The 18,721-nt window shown below is 43.9% G+C and overlaps 1 protein-coding gene across 5 annotated transcripts in view; it reads left to right on the top strand.

The window, feature by feature from the left end:
* Window positions 1-18,721, top strand: part of KLHL29 (kelch like family member 29) — a 917,635-nt gene that overhangs the window by 48,351 nt on the left and 850,563 nt on the right. Inside the window, exon 2 of one of the 5 annotated variants that reach the window (XM_056564306.1) lies at window positions 8,725-8,914. The exons of the other annotated variants lie outside the window; for them this stretch is intronic. The gene's annotated coding sequence lies outside the window, so the exon portion shown is untranslated. The remainder of the gene's footprint in view (window positions 1-8,724; window positions 8,915-18,721) is intronic. 5 annotated transcript variants of the gene reach the window in all.

Genomic DNA, 18,721 nt, shown 5'->3' on the forward strand with positions numbered 1-18,721 from the left:
TAATGATATTTGCGACCCCCCCCCTGCCATGAAGCGCTCCAAATTGATTCTACTTTCCGGGTAATGTTAATGACTTAGGACGGAGCGTTTAACAGGAGCTGGCATTGAACTTGCCATCTGAGCCCATCAGATGAAATAAAACATCTGGACACGTAGAAGCGATTACATTATCATCTAATAAGATTACATTGTTAATAGGAGACGAGGTGTCATTTCTTGATGGAAGTGCCTGCGAAAGTGAGATTGTCAGTGTTTTATCACATCCAGATGTGTCTGCCCAAGGCTGACAGGCCTGGATTTACTGGGTAGGAGTTGATCACATTCCATGTCACGGGTGACTGGACGGGGTGCAGGAATTAGTGTCATAGTATACAGTGGGGAAAATAAGTATTTAGTCAGCCACCAATTGTGCAAGTTCTTCCACTTAAAAAGATGAGAGAGGCCTGTAATTTTCATCATATGAGAGACATGAGAAAAAAAAATCCATAAAATAACATTGTCTGATTTTTTAAGAATTTATTAGCAAATTATGGTGGAAAATAAGTATTTGGTCACCTACAAACAAGCAAGATTTCCGGCTCTCACATACCTGTAACTACTTCTTTAAGAGTCTCCTCTGTCCTCCCCTCATTACCTGTATTAATGGCACCTGTTTGAACTTGTTATCAGTATAAAAGACTCCTGTCCACAACCTCCAACAGTCACACTCCAAACTCCACTATGGCCAAGACCAAAGAGCTGTCGAAGGACACCAGAAATTAAATTGTAGACCTGCACCAGGCTGGGAAGACTGAGTCTGCAATAGGCAGGCAGCTTGGTGTGAACAAATCTACTGTGGGAGCAATAATTAGAAAATGGAAGACCTACAAGACCACTGATAATCTCCCTCGATCTGGGGCTCTACACAAGATCTCACCTAGTGGTGTCAAAATGATCACAAGAACGGTGAGCAAAAATCCCAGAACCACACAGAGGGGCCTAGTGAATTACCTGCAGAGAGCTGGGACCAAAGTAACAAAGGCTACCATCAGTAACACACTACACCGCCAGGGACTCATATCATGCAGTGCCAGACACGTCCCCCTGCTTAAGCCAGTACATGTCTGGGCCTGTTTTAAGTTTGCTAGAGAGCATTTGGATGATCCGGAAGAGGATTGGGAGAATATCATATGGTCACCAAAGTAGAACTTTTTGGTAAAAAACAACTTGTCGTGTATGGAGGAGAAAAAATGCTGAGTTTCATCCAAAGAACACCATATCTACTCTGAAGCATGGGGGTGGAAACATCATGCATTGGGGCGGTTTTTGTGCCAAGGGACCAGGACGACTGATCCGTGTAAAGGAAAGATTGAATGGGGCCATGTAAAGTGAGATTTTGAGTGAAAACCTCCTTCCATCAGCAAGGGCATTGAAGATGAAACGTGGCTTGGTCTTTCAGCATGACAATGGTCCCAAAAACACTGCCCGGGCAATGAAGGAGTGGCTATGTAAGAAGCATCAAGGTCCTGGAGTGGCCTAGCCAGTCTCTAGATCTCAACCCCATAGAAAACCTTTGGAGGGAGTTGAAAGTCCGTGTTGCCCAGTGACAGCCCCAAAACATCACTGCTCTAGAGGAGATCTGCAAGGAATGGGCCAAAATACCAGCAACAGTGTGTGAAAACCTTGTGAAGACTTAGAGAAAACGTTTGACCTCTGTCATTGCCAACAAAGGGTATATAACAATGTATTGAGATGAACTTTTGTTATTGACCAAATACTTATTTTCCACTATAATTTGCAAAAAAATTCAGACAATGTGATTTTATGGATATTTTTTTCTCATTATGTCTCTCATAGTTGAGGTATACCTATGATGAAAATTACAGGCCTCTCATCTTTTTAAGTGGGAGAACTTGCACAATTGGGGGCTGACTAAATACTTTTTTACCCCACTGTACGTGTAGGCGGTGGAACTTCTTTGCTTCTTCATTGTATACTAAACTCAGGCTACTTTATTTAGTATTATATCCTACAGTGCTTTAGAATAGTCTTGCAGTTTCATGTTATCTCTGCTGCAGCTACAATTACCACCATACTTTATCAGGCCGAGGTAGGGTATCCTTTGACCATTATTAAAGGGGAACATCAGAGGAAATAAAATGTTTTTAAATCAACTGGTGCCAGAAAGTTAAACAGATTTGTAAATTACTTCTTTATAAAAATCTTAATCCTTCCATTACTTATCAGCTGCTGTATGCTCCACAGGAAGTTGTATAGTTCTTTCCAATCTGACCACAGTGCTCTCTGCTGCCACCTCTGTCCGTGTCAGGAACTGTCCAGAGCAGGAGCAAATCCCCATAGCAAGTCTCCCCTGCTCCAGACAGGGAAGACTTGGACCTAGGTGGCAGCAGAGAGCATTGTGGTCAGACTGGAAAGAACTACACAACTTCCTTTGGAGCATGCAGCAGACAATTACTGGAAGGTTTAAGATTTTATAGAAGTAATTTACAAATCTCTATAACTTTCTGGCACCAGTTGATTTGAAAACATTTTATCTCCACTTGGGTACCCCTTTAAGCCTGGTTTTAGGGGATTTAAAACCTGGCAGGGCTGGGACACTCAAGGAGCATCCTCAGGGGTGGGACACTCAAGGAGCAATATGAGAGTAGAGAGGAGAACTTGGCACTATGTCATAGTCTGCAAAGGTTTTAATTGAGGAATGTGTCCAACAAGAGAGAATTGTGGATTTGTTCACGCACAGCCAGGTGTTCCTCACTAGGTCTTCTAGTTTGGGCTGATCTTTGTGCAGGTATTATGTGGACACTGTATCGTGGTATTACAATTTGTGGTTCAAGTGTGACTTTATATTCTCCAAACTACGGACCTCCAGCTGTTGCAAAACTACAACTTCACGCATGCCTGGACAGCTGTTGACTCTCCGGGCATGCTGGGAGTTATAGTTTTACAACAGCTGGAGGTCCACAGTTTAAAGGCCACTGATCTAGCCTACAGGTTAAACTTCCAGGAACAGAAGTTTTTGCAATTCCAGATGGGAGTTTGCTTGTGGATCAAAGCCACCGTCCAGCTGGTCATTGTGTAAGAACAGCTGCTAAGCCGGCATGATCATAGGATGGACAGATAGGTTTGAATGCGAAAAGCGGATTGAATGCCGTAAATAATACTGTTCTGGAAGATTTACAGGAAAAACCCTGCTTTGAGGATCACTCCTGCTGCTGAACAATGCAGTTAATATCTGTTTGGTGGTGTCCTCATGCTGAGGTTTTCTATGCAGTTTCGAAAAACCAAACCGGGAATGGACATAAATCAAGGACACGTATAAAGGTTTGGCTTAAAGAGTACCTGTCACCTAACTAAACTTTTAATATATTGTTCCTTATATAATTATAAGACACTTTGCTATTTACTTTCTGTTAAAATCCTCAACCTTTATATGTTTTTAATGTGATTTAAAAAATGGCCACTAGGTGGCTCTATTCTATTCCCTACCGCAAGTCAAACAGTAGTTTGGTCTCCTCCCGGCCTGGCAGGAGACCAAACTCAGAAAGTGCATTCTGGGCATGGTGTGGCACAGCTCTCACAGGCTTCAGTGATGCCCACTTTCTCCTGCCGGGAGCTCACACAATGTGAACAAGAGGAAAGGTATAATACACAGCTTTTTATAGCTGGGGCAGGAGGGGTGTTAGGAGTAGTTAGGGAATATAATCTGAGTTAGTTTAGAAAATATGGTTTGATGACAGGTACTCTTTAAAAGCCTGCATAAAAAAGAAAAAAAAAACTGAATTTGGGAACACACCCCTTAGGTAACTATCCAAATTATCTGGAGAGTTAAGCTGCGTCATTGGATCTACAGTATCAAACAACTACATTATCATATATTCCTGATATACTTGTATTATATGCTCCGATATCCATCAAAATGATCACAGTGCTCCATTCAATTTCTGTGGGGCTTCCGAGCATTGCTAGGGGATTTCAATTTTCCAGCATTTGTATGATCAAGGGGGTGGGGGTCCCAGCATTTGAACCTCCACCGATCAGCTTTTTGTCCCCTATGTTTTCCAGATGAAGATAAGATAAGTTTATGGAGAAGGACATATCCCTTTAATGTTAGCTGAACCTGCAGATTTTAGGGGGTTTGTCTGACCATCAAATGTACATGGGAGCCTTCCAGATGTTCCCTGATGGCAGATGTTGTAAGAGAGAAGGATCAGGCAGTGGGGTTTCAGTGTGTCCTATCCTTTTGTTCACAGTAGAGGTAAGCTGCTTCCAGGGGCAGTGTGTATCTAATGACTCGACCAATTTTTGTCCAAAGGGTTAAACCTTTCTAGTTTTGGCAAAGTTTGTGGTTGCTGGAGCGACCCCTGGCCTTTCCTATATGGATTTCAGTGGCCAATGCTGTGTCCTCTTTGTATCCACACCCGATAGCTTGGCTATTTTCAAGCTCAGTTGTCTCTTAGACCTTGCTTGAGAAAAGAGCTTGCCTCTGGACGTAGCATTACCTGCATCTGATCCTGTTTACCTGGTTTTGTGGTTTCGGCTCTATATTCGCATATTCTGTTACTTGATTCTGTTCATACTCTGTCCTCTTGGCTCGCTGACAATCCTCTCTGTTAGTCTGTTTCCCTGGTTTATTGTATTAGTGTGTGTTTTTGTGTTTTACTGTATACCTTGCCCTGACTGTGTTACTATAGTTTGTTATTTTGACCTGTGACTGCCCAGCACTTATTCACAGTAGGGTTTGTCTTCGAGTTGTGGAGTGGTCGCCTAGGGTCACTACACAATTGGCAGGGACAGTGGTTCTGGATGAGACCTAAAGAGCATTGAATCCCTGCCCTTACATGTCAGTGTATAATAGGATCTGGAGGAATCACTGTCACCCGAAACAATAGAAGTGACAGCTATTGCTGACAGCCATCCGAAGTGTATGACCAGCTTTGGTTTAGTATAAAACCGGGACAAATATTTGGATTTCAAATCGCCGAACCCCAACCTATACTGCTTGGGAACCCCTACAAAACAATCTGGAATAGCTCTTTAATGTGGCTACCCACAAACACCCGAGTATGGATTACTATGACCTCAATCTATCCCTGCAGGAGACAAGGTTGCAGATGACTTTTCCTCTGTTGAAAGTTTTATGTGTCAGGTCAATTGAGACTTTTTACCCCATAGGAAAAGCTAATGAATCAAGTTTCTGCTGTATGAGAAATTGACTGATCCAGGAGAAGCTGGATCCAGGAGAAGCTGGATGAGTTATGGGGAATGCAGGAAATAGTTAAATCCCTGGCCAGATTTAGCTTTCTAGGGACTTTTGGTTAGATCTATTTTCATGCCTGGATTTTTATAGGATGAACGGCAGGTTGGTAGTGGGGTCTTTCAATCCCTTTCTGGGCCATCCATGTTTTTAGACAAGCCTGGAGCAGCATAGGGTCGCACATGGGGGAAAAAATATTTTGGCGCATTTCACCACAAATCTGTGTCAAATCAGCATGTGTGATTTTACTTCAGATTCCATATGATTTCTCCCCTGTATAGGGAAGTCTGCGGTGAAAATCAACAATGGAAATATATACACTGTCGATTTATAGATGGGGTCAGTTTGCATGTAAAAAATCTGCAGCATGCGGATGAGGTTTGTAAATGCGCAAAGCTTCAATCCGCTGCTGGTTTTCTGTGCAAAACTCTGTGCAGAAAGTCGCCATCATTTATGCTACATGTGCGTCTCCTCTTTTTGCGTCCTACAGGCCATATAACTTTTATTAAAGGGGTACTCCACTGGCCAGCATTTGGAACTTAATGGGTGGGCCACGCCCATCGTGATGTAACGGCCACGCCCCTCAATGCAAGTCTATGGAAGGGGGCGTGACGACCATCACAACCCCTCCCATAGACTTGCATTGATGGGGTGTTGCAGTGACATCACAAGGGGCATGGCAAACTCCTGCAGCGCGAAAGCAGCATTCAGAACATTAAGTTCCGACAGCTACCCTTTTAACTTTACATCTTCCTCCCAGCTATAGAGAAAATGACTTAGATAACCTTCCAAATATAGAAAGCCTATGTGTTTCCAGATGGCTGCGATCTGTCAGGAAGTGTGCATTATCCCTTTCAGCGCTAGATTAAAATAAAGTATATGCCATCCGGTCTGACTCACCTAAACCATGTGTATATTCAGCTTCCGGTGGTTTCTACAAGTCATACAAGTCATGCACATGGCAAAACAGCATGCTCAGAGCCAGTATGGGGGCACGCACAGTCTCGATGGTACTGTACTACGGACCCATAGGCACTCCTTGTTTTATTTTGTATGGTGTGTTTGTAAGTCACAATATTCTATTTTTCGTATGGATAATGCATGAAACATACTGTATACTATTGGCCCCAGGGATAGTATGGGCCCTAAAGTTGTAATTGGAAAAATACTGAAACCCAAAGCAAACTGTGAAAAGCCCCCCCCCCCCTCCCCACCAACCAAGTGACATTTATAATATTAGTATCTATGATTAAAATGAAAAATTGAGACTTTTAAGCCCCACCCATGAATAGTCAAATGCCCCTTTATGTAATCCAATCTGGTTAGGAATTGTTCAGCCAAAATCGGGACTGATGGCAAGTACACTCACTGGCCACTATATTAGGTACACCTTGCCCATTTTCCTCTGTCACAACAAGGCATTTTTTCTCTTTTTGAGCCATTCTCTGTAAACCCTCGAGATGGTTGTGTGTGAAAATCTCGGTAGATCAGCAGTTTTGGAAATAATCCGATAAGCCCGTCTGGCAACAACAACCATGCTACGTTCTTCCCCATTATGATGCTAGGTTTTAACTTAAAGCGTACCAGTCAGATCCAACAAAAAAAACATTTTTTTTAAATATATCCCTCAGTACCTAATCCTGACCATGTACATCTAATTTTTGTGTCTAGCACCTTTATTTCTCTTTTTATCACACTTTTAATTTAGCTCACTAGTCTGAATTCCTCTCAAAGGGAGGGGCGTGGCCTCACTGTGCAGGTCTCCGCCCCCTCCCTCAGTATGCTGTCTGCTCACATCTCCCCTAGCATTAGCAAAACTACATCTCCCAGCTTGTCCTCACTGACAGTAGCGGGACACAAGCTGATTTTTCCTCCAGCTTTGAGCCCTCCGCTCACAGCTGTCAATCAAGGAAGTGTGTCCATGACATAGGTGATGACGCATGGACACAGCAGGACTGGTATGTGTCCAAGCAGGCAGAGGGGCAGGTGTATGAAATACTGAAAAATTTCTAATGAAAGCAATTGCAAAACCTATTGGTTTTACATGCTGCTTTACAACATATCAAAAGTTTTTGGATCTGACAGTGCCCATTTAAGCAAGTTGTCTTGACCATATCTGCATGCTTAAATGCATTCAGTTGCTGCCATGTGGTTAGCCATTTGTGTTAACAAGCAGTTGAACAGGTGTGGCCAGCGAGTTTATATGTGTCTTTATATGCCAGTGTTTCCCAACCAGGGCACCTCCAGCTGTTGCAAAACTACAACTCCCAGCATGCCCGGACAGCCAACGGCTGTCCGGGCATGCTGGGAGTTGTAGTTTTGCAACAGCTGGAGGCACCCTGGTTGGAAAACACTGTTGTATGCGGTAGAGAGGCCTTTGGACCCCCCCCCCAGGCACATGTACCAGCTATCTCTGCACTCCTTGTTGCTACACCCCTGCTGTGCCCATTATGGCCTCCTATCATAAATACAGATTTCAGATCTAAAATACCACATTTTGAATAAAATCTAACTCAAAAAAGGTACCAATGAACAAAATTTTGCTTATTCTCCTCTGCTACATATATCTGATGTCACTAAGGTCTAATAGATAAAATGGAAAAAAAAAAAACTTCAACAGTTCCCTGTATTAGAACTCCATGGTAACCGAAAATAACATAAAAATGAAGATTTATTTCTGTCGGCATCTGTTCTATAGCCACTAGCTACAAATCCAGCCATGAATGGTATAACTTTTTACATTACAGAACATTCCATTTTGATCTGATTTTACATACTTTGTACCATGAAAGAAGCAACAGTAATGATACCTTAAAGGGAACCTGTCATCTTTTTCATGCTGCCTGAACCATGAGTCTTCGCTGTGGTCCGTGTTGGCTTCTGCCTGCCCTGCCGCCTATACCCAAACATGGAGGAGTCAACTAGTCAAGGCTAATGGTGTGAGGAGAAACCCCTGAGGACCGCTCCAATTTATCGTAGTTCAGGCAGCATGAAAGTGAGGACATGTTACCTTTAAAGTCTACATGTCATTATTGAAAACTTTTGGTATGTAGAAAGTTTTTATCGATCGGGGTCTGAGTGTTTGGACCCCAACAGATTAGTCTGGAGAAGTGCTCGCTTACCATGTTCTATCCCAGTTCTTGACTGGGACCCATAATGTAAATCTATAGGATTGTCCCTTTTCATTTAACTGATCGGTCGGGGTCTTAAAGGGGTACTCCGCTGCCCCCTCCCATAGACTTGCATTGAGGGGGTGGGGCGTGTCTTCACGAGGGGGCGGGGCCGTGGCGCCACGAGCCCCAGAGCTGGCTTTAAACATTCAGGACATTTTGTTCCCAACGTCGAGCAGCAGAGTACCCCTTTAACACTCTGACCAGTGCTGGGCGATATGACCAAAAATGTGTATCATGGTATTTTTCAAACTAATGGCGGTTCCACATTATTTGACGGTATATTTTTTTTCTCTCAAGCTGTGGGCCGCGGGCGCTGCAGAACTTCTGATCAGAAGCTCTGCAGTGCCCGTTGTCCACTGGCTTTTTGCGCTTGCAGGGAGAGGTGACAGCTTCCATTCTCCGAACAGAAGTCCTGTGCCCGTGGCTCACAACTCATTCATTTCCAGCACCGCGGCTCACAGGAAGAGAAGGCGAGCAGCGCCTGCAGGTAACATGATTAGTCCCCTGATGTAGGGACAGCATCTGCAGCTGATTCATTGTGCTGCATTTAAAATATCACTGGTAGCCTCCCCGACGTTTCGCTGAACTAATCAGCTTTAACTATAAAAAAAATGGGGGTCTCACCACATAGTTGAATGCAGGGTGGGTGCTACTACTCAGTATAGGGAAAACCTACAAAGTACCAAAGCAAAGAGAATACTGTATAGAGTGCACACCACAACAATATGAATATAATCATGAGTCTTTATTACTTACAAAATACAGTAAAAATACACACAGAGGGCTAAAACCAATTAAAAAAGCTCAACAGAGCATGACCCAACATGGGAGAGGGGCCATGAACCCCCCCTCACCAATGTCCTGTCCCTGAAATATGCACAGTCAATGTGGCTGCTAGTACATAAATGACAAGGTAAACTGACACACTAAATAAATCTGAAAAATAAACAGCACATGCAATATAGTACTAAATGACAAGAATAAGCAAAGTGCAAGTAGAGTGCATGATATCACCAAATGCCGGCAGCCACAGACAGAAGATCCAAAACAGTACGTGCAGGGACAAGACCCCAGAACCCCACGCGTTCCGACACAATCAGTGACTTCCTCAGGGGTGTTGTCACTTTTTCAGATTTATTTAGTGTGTCAGTTTACCTTGTCATTTATGTACTAGCAGCCACATTGACTGTGCATATTTCAGGGACAGGACATTGGTGAGGGGGGGTTCATGGCCCCTCTCCCATGTTGGGTCATGCTCTGTTGAGCTTTTTTAATTGGTTTTAGCCCTCTGTGTGTATTTTTACTGTATTTTGTAAGTAATAAAGACTCATGATTATATTCATATTGTTGTGGTGTGCACTCTATACAGTATTCTCTGTGCTTTGGTACTTTGGAACTAATCAGCTTTGTCAAGGGTAGCCTCGCTACCCTTGACAAAGCTAATTCATTCAGCGAAATGTCGGGGAGGCTACCAGTGATATTTTAAATGCAGCGAATCTATGGGGGCACAATAAACAAAGGAATTGGTATCAGTTGCTAAGGGGTGCCGGACAATAAAGCACCCAGTAGTCAGCAACTGGACCATTATACAATTCCCCAGTATGGTGAATGTCTAACACTCCCTTTACACAAACCAACCATATCACTGGAATTTTAATATAAGTGTGGGGTATATTTTAAAAGCAGACCAATAAAGATTATAATTTTAAAAGGAGGGGTTCTAGTAAAGGGTTTTTTCCCGAGAGGGGGCAACCCCTTAAAGGTTACATGGGAAGCCAGCACATGCGCAGTGGAGTCACATACAGAGCGGAGAAGAGAGGGAGATACGGAGGGAGGGCATGAATAAGCATAAGCCGGGCGGTGCTGCGGGCCGTCACAGTGCCAGGGGGGGCTTTGGTGATAGTTTTCCCTTAAGGGGTTGTCTTACATTAGAAAAGTGTTTCGCCCCATTAACACCGCCACCATTGTATACAGGTTGTTTGTGCTATTGCAGGTGTTTTTTTTTTTTTTAATAATTGGAATCTATCATATTGATGACTGTCTTAATATCAGCAGTATGTTCATCTAATGATTTTTAGAGAGTGATATCCTCCATTCTCCAGGACGTAAGTCCACTGCGCGGGTCGTGTCCTGAGACTTAGCACTGATTATGGAGCGAGAGCTTATAATAGTGTTACCCCCATGTCTTTAGTTTCCATCTGCAGCAGGACGTTGCATTTCACTGGAGCCAGCCAGACATTTCAATTGTAAGGAGATACAGTATCAGATTTATTTGCTGAAGCAGAACCTCCTAATATTTCCCCAGCGTTATCCCAGCCATAACAGACTAAGTAGATTTGTAAGTGATCACCAGGGGAATAAATAGAATATTTCACTGGTGCTATCCAAATTGGACTGAGCGGTAATATCATGGAGAAGATCTAATAGGGTTTCCCTGGAGTTCCCTCCTGCTTAATTATCACTATATTCCTATTACCTTCTGTATTAATTACACAAAGCTCTTCACCTCAATGAAAGGCCCAATTTATTGGAACCAGAAAATTCCCAGAATCCATCAGGTGAAGCTCCGGCGGGAAAAAAGACTAGCCCGATGGAGCAGTTCACACATACTGCCCTCCTTTAACCCATTCATGACCAAATGACTTTTCACCCTTTGCTATCAGAACGCAGTTTCTCCTTTTGCACATTTTAAAAAAATAACTATTTTTTAATAAACTATTTCCATTAATATAGACTAGTAAAATGAACTCTTGCATGTAGACCTTCAGATCTTCTGTGTAGTTCAGTAAGATTCTCTTTGTTGCCCATAGCAACCAGCAAATTGGAGACTCAGATGTTCTAAAATAGCAAATCAAAAAAAGCTTTATGGTGCATTCACACTAAGGCCGGGTTTACACTATGGGGACTTCCTCATTTAAATTCTGGGCAGGGATTCCTCTTGTAGCAGGCCTCCCTCATGAATCTGTGCTTAAAGGGGTACTCCGCCCCTAGAAATCTTATTCCCTATCCAAAGGTTTGGGACCTCCGCGATCTCCCGCTGCACCCGACGTTCGTTTAGAGCTTCGGGTGCAGCGTCGGAGGCTCGTGATATCACGGTCAAGCCCCTTCAATGCAAGTCTATGGGAGGGGGCATGACGGCCATCACGCCCCGTCCCATAGAATTGCAATGAGGGGGGTGGCCATGACGTCACGAGCCTCTGCCCTGCATCGCCAGTCATCCGGCACAGATCGAAGTTTGCTCTGTGCACCGGATGTCTGGGGGTGTCGCAGCATCGGGACCGCTGCAATCAGACATTTTATCCCCTATCCTTTGGGCAGGGTATAAGATGTCTAGGGGTGGAGTACCCCTTTAATGTCCAAGCAAACTATAAGCACCGTCCTATTCACTACAGTGCGGTGGAATCTAACTCATTGTTGGAAGTTTCAATACGAAACATCCAGTGTGTGAACTACTCAGCAGAATACACTTGGATTACACTTGAAATTTCCTCAAGGAATCTCCGTATTGTGATAATACCCTACGGAAATCCTACTTCTCAAAAAAATTAAGGGAACACTAAGATGACACATCCTAGATCTGAATGAATGAACTAATTGTATGAAATACTTTCATCTTTACATAGTTGAATGTGCTGACAACAAAATCGCACAAAAATTATCAATGGAAAGCAAATGTATCAACCCATGGAGGTCTGGATATGGAGTCACAATCAAAATCAAAGTGGAAAACCCCACTACAGGCTCATCCAACTTTGATGTAATGTCCTTAAAACAAGTAAAAATGAGGCTTAGTAGTGTGTGTGGCCTCCACATACCTGTATGACCTCCAACTTTGATGTAATGTCCTTAAAACAAGTAAAAATGAGGCTTAGTAGTGTGTGTGGCCTCCACGTACCTGTATGACCTCCCTAAAACACCTGGGCATGCTCCTGATGAACGTGGTCTCCTGAGGGATCTCCTCTCAGACCTGGACTAAAGCATCCGGCAACTCCTGGACAGTCTGTGGTGTAATGTGGCATTGGTGGATGGAGCGAGACATGATGTCCCAGATGTGCTCAATCGAATTCAGGTCTGGGGAACGGGCGGGCCAGTCCATAGCATCAATGCCTTCCTCTTGCGGGAATTGCTGACACACTCCAGCCACATGAGGTCTAGCATTGTTTTGAATTAGGAGGAACCAGGGCCATCCGCTCCAGCATATGGTCTCACAAGTGGTCTGAGGATCTCATCTCGGTACCTAATGGCAGTCAGGCTACCTCTGGCAAACACATGGAGGGCTGTGTGGCCCCCAAAGAAATGCCACCCCAAACCATTACTGACCCACCACCAAACCGGTCATGCTGGAGGCTGTTGCAGGCATAGAACGTTCTCCATGGCATCTCCAGACCTGCTTTCATCTGTGAAGAGCACAGGGCGCCAGTGGCAAATTTGCCAATCTTGGTGTTCTCTGGCAAATGCCAAACGTCCTGCACGGTGTTGGGCTGTAAGCACAACCCCCACCTGTGGATGTCGGGCCCTCATACCACCCACATGGAGTCTGTTTCTGACAGTTTGAGTGGACACATGCACATTTGTGGCCTGCTGAAGGTCATTTTGCAGGGCTCTGGCAGTGCTCCACCTGCTCCTCTTTGCACACAGGCGGAGGTAGCGGTCCTGCTGCTTGGTTATTGCTCTCCTACGGCCTCCTCCATGTCTCCTGACGTACTGGTCTGTCTCCTAGTAGCGCCTCCAAGTTCTGGACACTACACTGACAAACACAGCAAACCTTCTTGCCACATCTCACATTGATTGGCCATTCTGGATGAGTTGCGCCACCTGAGCCACTTGTGTGGCTATCACTAGAGTGAAAGCACCGCCAGCATTCAAAAGTGACCAAAACATCAGCCACGAAGCATAGGAACTGAGAAGTGTCCTGTGGTCACCACCTGCAGAGCCACTCCTTTATTGGGGGTGTCTTGCTAATTGCCTATAATTTCCACCTGTTGTCTGTTCCATTTGCACAACAGCATGTGAAATTGATTCTCAATCAGTGTTGCTTCCTGAGTGGACAGTGTTATTTCACAGAAGTGTCATTGACTTAGAGTTACATTGTGTTGTTTAAGTGTTCCCTTGTTTTGAGCAATGTATATTGGATCTCATCACGGTCTTGAGTTACAGCTTACACTGCTCAGAACTGCTCTATAAAGCCCTCGATGCTGCTTCTGCTTTTTAAGGTGTGCTATAGAGATAGATGTATAGCAGTGTATGAAAGACATCATAGAGGCTATTCCCCATCTATTAGCTCAGGGACAACAGAAAAAGAGCAAACTAGAGAAAAATGGCATATAAAAGTTATATAATGGAAAAAGAATGCTGCTCCTCATGTACACACAAAAGATAATTCTACCTTTTCTGATAAGGTACCTAAAATGACAGGTACGCTTTCAGTAGTCACCTGTTGTATGACCAGCATCACGGCTTCCATTGCTGAGCAGTGATGCCAATAGGATGGCACATGACCTTGGTAGCCAATCACTGGACTCAGCAGTCACGTGTTGTACAACCGGCATCATGGCTTCTATCGTTTAACAGTGTCAGCATTATGGCACACGACCATGGCAACCAATCACTGGGCTCAACGGCCACGTGTCATCCCCTCCATATGAATCATGTAGATGTACATGTTAATGCATGTAGTGGTCAATACGTGGATATGAAGGTGCCCACTGTTATGTGTACAGCTCGAGTAGGGTTTTCCAAACTGTCCGGGACACACTGTTTGGAAAACATTGAGCTAGAGGCTTTTAGGTTATGTTTCTTCATAGGAACATTGTGCCAAAATTCACATGAAATATGCATCTCATTCTTTTCAGTGGAAATATTGAATCTTCATTGTGGAAAAAGAATTAAGTGCAGGTCACCTATTGACAATAATGAATTCACCCCATAAGGTTTTCATAATGCTGGCTTCTATGTTCTTCTGATTCTACATCTCACCAGGCAAAATGGCCGCTGCCATCAATGCAGATGACAACTTGCCGGGATGCCGTTATAAATGAAGATTGTTATGAATTATTTAGTAAAATAATGAGTAAAAGTAACCCGTAATGCTTACGCGACAAAGAACTGAAGGTGTCTTAACAGCATCTGGAGCCGTCCGTACCTGCAATATGGTGCCGTGATTTAAAGGGATGGGGAGAAGAAAAAAAAATCTCCCTCTTTGATGTCAGCAGATGCCTCGTATCTCTTTACAGATGCATTTGCCATTTGCGTTGAACTGTTAAGATGGCAAATAACATGGAGGAGCTCTTAAGAAAGGGGAGTGCTGACTTTGATAAATGTGATGAATATGAAAGCAATTAAGCTCAGGAGCAGCCGTGTTGCAGGAATCAGTGAATAACATACACGTTGCCGGAACGGTTATGTCAGCAATTTCTCCGGGATGCCGAGAAGCCGCATTGTGTGTGCCAGTACGGCCGGCTGTTTACATTGCATTTATAGCTCTTCTGTATGTGCAATCAATAGTTATTCTTATTTTTAGTATTTTAATAATTGATCGATAAACTACAAAACCTCCTATGGGGTCCCTATGTGTGTAGCTGGTGTTGGGGCAGCACACTGCACAGGTTCAAGTCAGGAGGCCTCCACTGACTTCAGTGGTAGCACACCCCACCCATTCAAGTTACGAGGCGTCCAATTGACGTTAGCGGCACCCATTCAAGTCAGGAGGCCTCCATGGACTTTGGTGGCAGCACACCACACCCATTCAAGTCGGGAGGCCACCACTGACTTGGGTGGCAGCACATCACACCCATTTAAGTCTGGAGGCCTTCATTGACTTAAAGGGGTACTCCACTGTTCAGCACTTGGAACAAACTGTTCCGAATGCTGGAGCTGGCGATGAGAGCTTGTGATGTCATAGCCCCGCCCCCTCATGATGTAACTCCCCCACCCCCTCAATACAAGTCTATGGGAGGGGGCATGATGGCTGTCAAGCCCCCTCCCATAGATTTGCATTGAGGGGGTGGGGCTATGACATCACAAGCTTCTGGCGTGGGCTCCAGCATTCGGAACAGTTTCGCTGAAAAACGGAGTACCCCTTTAAGCAGCAGCACACCACATCGATTCAAGACAGGAGGCCTCCATTGACTTAAGTGGTAGCACAACGCACCCATTCAAGTCAGGAGGCCTCAGTTGATTTTAGCAGCACCCATTGAAGACAGGAGGCCTCCACTGGCTCTAAATCAGAGAGATGTCACTTTAAGGGGAACTGACTTCTAGAGGATGCTGGGCTTGTGCTTACAGATAGCAGCCAATCAGATTATGTCAAGCTGGAGTACCAAGCATAAGTGAGGGAGTAGCCAGAACCCTAAGTAAATTTCATAATCCCCAGTTGAAGTCAGTCATAGCTGTTCCCTAATGCAGCTGACAACACAGCCAGAATCTTCTGCCATATTAATCTGTGGTTCCGGTGAATGGCCCTTTGTTTTGTTATTGTGTGATCGCCACCATCACATGCGTCACGCTGACCCTCCTGGATGGATTCCAGTTTAGAGGATAAGATGGCTTTAAAATTAGATTTAGAATTGGAATTTTAGTTGCCTGGGAATGTTATGCTTCCAGTCACATAGTGGGGCCCGTGTACATCCGTACCGCTACACTGATGACTCCCAGATCGTTGTATTGATTTTTTTTCCTTAGGATTCATGGAAATTTTCAAGAACCTCTCGTCTTACAGTCACACATGGAGCACATTCACGAATACAACTTCCTTGGAAATAGCACTTTCCATTCCGTGTTCTAACATAAGGTAGAACAGACCTGAAGAACAGTTGTTTATTTGGCCGTATCTTAATATACAAGGCACTTGACATGCAGCCCTGCTGAGAGGGGAGCTGGGATGGTGGAATGCTTTATTGGAACTGTATAACATCTGGGACAGTGTTTTCCAACCAGGATGCCTCCAGCTGTTGCAGAACTACAACTCACAGCATGTCTGGACAGCCTTTCAACTTTGTTGAAAAGTTTTTTCTCTGATTTTTATAAAATTTTAATCTTTGCTTAATTTTGCTATTTTGTATGTGCTATTATGCAGCCCAGACCATTTCTTTGGGGGCCGCACAGCCCTCCTTGTGATTGCCATAGGTAGCCTGACTGCCATTAGGTACCGAGATGAGATCCCTTGCGAGACCATATGCTGGTACGGTTGGCCCCGGGTTCCTCCTAATGCAAGACAATGCTAGACCTCATGTTGCTGGAGTTTGTCAGCAGTTGCTGCAAGAGGAAGGCATTGATGCTATGGACTGGCCCGCCCGTTCCCCAGACCTGAATCCGATTGAGCACATCTGGGACATTATGTCTCGCTCCATCCACCACGTTGCACCACAGACTGTCCAGGAGTTGCCTGATGCTTTAGTCCAGGTCTGGGAGGACAACCCTCAGGAGGCCATCTGCTACCTCATCAGGAGCATGCCCAGGAATTGTAGGGGGTCATACGGGCACGTGGAGGCCACACACACTACTGAGCCTCATTTTGACTTGTTTTAAGGACAATACATGAAAGTTGGATCAGCCTGTAGTGTGGTTTTCCACTTTGATTTTGAGTGTGACTCCATATCCAAACCTCCATGGGTTGATAAATTTGATTTGCATTGATAATTTTTGTGTGATTTTGTTGTCAACACATTCAACTATGTAAAGACGAAAGTATTTCATACGATTAGTTCATTCATTCAGATCTAGGATGTGTTATCTTAGTGTTCCCTTTATTTTTTTGAGCAGTGTATATTTTTTGGGGCACCACATTTAGAAATGTAAAGGTTGGAGTGAATATTTAGCAAAAGAAATGGTAGTGGGACTTTTTCAGAAACTTTTTTCTTTTGAGAGTGAATTGTAAGTGAAGCATTATGCAACAGAACTGATTGGAGCCTCTTTTGTATAAGACTAACTACTGACTAAAAATTTAGATTCCAGTCATCAGCGCCGGCGTAGATAACTGCTCGCCATTTTCTAAAATCCTGCCCCATGTGGAGTTTTTCCATCTTCATCTCCATGTATGAGACCCATCCGTAATAAAGCGAGAGGGGAAAAATGTAACGTGTTGTGTGCACCTCCGCAGGCTGCGGAGCTAAAAATAGTGCAACACGTGTGCACAATACTAATCTATGAGAACTTCCTGAAGAAATAGCAATCAGTCATTCTCTGACAAGCCGTTTGGCATGCTGATTGTCGAGTTAGAAGAGCGCGGCTATAAATAGGATTTCATTTTGCACAAATGAGGTCCCTCAGATTTGCCGCATCCTTACTTGGATGGAGAGACAGAGAGGCTTCGAGAACCCAAGTGTGTAGCAGCGTGTTGCCTCTAATAGGGAAATAATATCAATTCACACTGATATAGTCTCAGAATAACAACTGTGCCTCCAGCAAAGGCAAGCAAGAGCGGCTTTATGTGTGACAGCAAAAGCTTTACGTCAACATTGGATCACTTGCCCCGGCATTGACATTAGTCATTGTTAGGAAAGGTTGTCAACCATTGAATTAAAGCGAATAGATCATTAAATTTCCATGTCACTATCTATGTTAGAAAAAATCTTGAAATATTACAGTTTCCAGACCGGTCAGTGAGCCCTTCCAATAGGTCGACGCTTTGCATCACTTCTCAGCTTAAGGCAGGGTCATATCATGCAGACAGGATGACAATGAAAGGTAACTCCTTTACTATATAAAGTCAGATAACACAGGATCTACCACTGACAATAGATGTTTCCATCTCCATTGCGGAAGTTTGGCTGAGCTTTGGGTGACGTTTTCTGCACTCAGGGATGTCAGTCAAGCTTGAATATAAATTAGGAGGTGGTGGCCATCGTGAAGCGCCTGCATCTTCTTCATGATTGGATAGGACTCTTTAACATACAACATGAGAGCCAATAAAAATTGTTTTTGTAAAAAATGTCAGCGGGTACATATATATATATATATATATATATATATATGTATACGACCCACACACACTTAAATGCACCTATAAAGTACAAGTAGCAGTTTGAAGGTCAAAATGGAGCTGAGAGGTTACATTAAAGCGTCCCTGTCATTTTAGGTACATTATCAGAAAAGGCAGAATAGTCTTTTGTGTGTACATGAGGCACAGCATGATTTTTGCCATTATATAACTTTTATATGCCATTTTTCACCAGTTTGCTCCTTTTCTGTTGTCCCTGAGCTTATAGATGGGTATAGCCTCTATGATGTCTTCCATTCACTGCTATACATCTATCTCTATAGCACACCCTTCAAGGGCTTTATAGAGCAGTTCTGA

The sequence above is a fragment of the Hyla sarda genome, chromosome 3 (genome assembly GCF_029499605.1).
Source record: "Hyla sarda isolate aHylSar1 chromosome 3, aHylSar1.hap1, whole genome shotgun sequence".
Classification (NCBI taxonomy): domain Eukaryota; kingdom Metazoa; phylum Chordata; class Amphibia; order Anura; family Hylidae; genus Hyla; species Hyla sarda.